Source organism: Gossypium arboreum, chromosome 13, assembly GCF_025698485.1.
Source record: "Gossypium arboreum isolate Shixiya-1 chromosome 13, ASM2569848v2, whole genome shotgun sequence".
In the NCBI taxonomy this organism is placed as follows: Eukaryota; Viridiplantae; Streptophyta; class Magnoliopsida; order Malvales; family Malvaceae; genus Gossypium; species Gossypium arboreum.
The window spans coordinates 10,336,102-10,337,328 of NC_069082.1; positions in this window are offsets into that span (position 1 = coordinate 10,336,102).

A 1,227-nucleotide genomic window follows, 5' to 3' on the forward strand; every position below is an offset into this window, starting at 1 on the left:
AAATTGAATAATTTGTAAATTTTTTAAAAATTGGTATTTTCTTCTGTTTCCATTGGAATTTGATAATATGATGTTCTTTTATGATTAATCGTAGCTAAAGACAATATCAAATTGTCGAGAGGGAAAAGAAAAGCTAAAATCATCGACAAGTGACGTGTGAAAATCTCACTTTTTACATTTATAATTTAAGGTCATTTTTGTTGATTTCATTTTCATGTTTTCTACATACGGGAGTTTCAAGGTGAGTATGTATTGATTGTATGACATGCTTTGATTGAGATTGGTTTGGATTATTGGAATAAATGACTAAATTGAATAGAATAGGAAATAGGGTAGATTGATGAAAATATAAAATTGACTTTGAAACGAATTGAAATATGTTATGTGATAGATTGATGAAATGGATTATAAATTGAAAACGAAGAAATGCAAATTGTATTATATGATGAATTAGATAATTGTTTACCCTATTAACTATTCAGGCAGAGTCGGATATAATTGGCATGTCATAAGATTAGATTGTGTACAGGTTTATGTGCTTAAGCACCAGGATGCACTTCGTGTGTCAAGATGCACTTTGTGTGCCAGTATGCACTTTACGTGCTATTTTCTTTTAGTTTAACTTATATGATAATTTACTTCGATACCAATTTGGTATGTTGGTTGGACGATCCAAGTATCTGTCTGAGTCTGAGTCAGGTTAAATGGGGTTGCAAAATGTAATTTGGTGAATGATACGATTGTGTATAAATTATTACCATTAAAATGAATTGTATTTAAATGCGAAGATATGTTGAAATCATACAGTTGAGTATACAAAACAAATGAAATCGAACCTTGGGGGTTGGAACGAATATGAATGAGTCAGTAGACTTTAAAAACCAATGAATAATGTAACAACTTATTTTCAATGGTGTCAGAAACAGTAATTTCGGGACCACGAATCTGGCCATTGAGTTAGTAGAAGCTAGAAGCATTATGTAAAATTTCAAATTGTTTAGAAAACGTTTACCCATTCAAAAATATTTTTTTCCAAAATTTTTTTGGGTAAAAAACTGTTTTGAAGTTGTTTCACTGAAAATCAGTTTATAAAAACACAAACAACACCCAAAACGCCCAAGAAACTGATACCTAATGATATGAAACGATGGCAACAAATGGAAGAAGATGAAGATGGAAACTAATACCAAATGATAAGGAGGAACGGAATAATATCGCAAGTTTGTC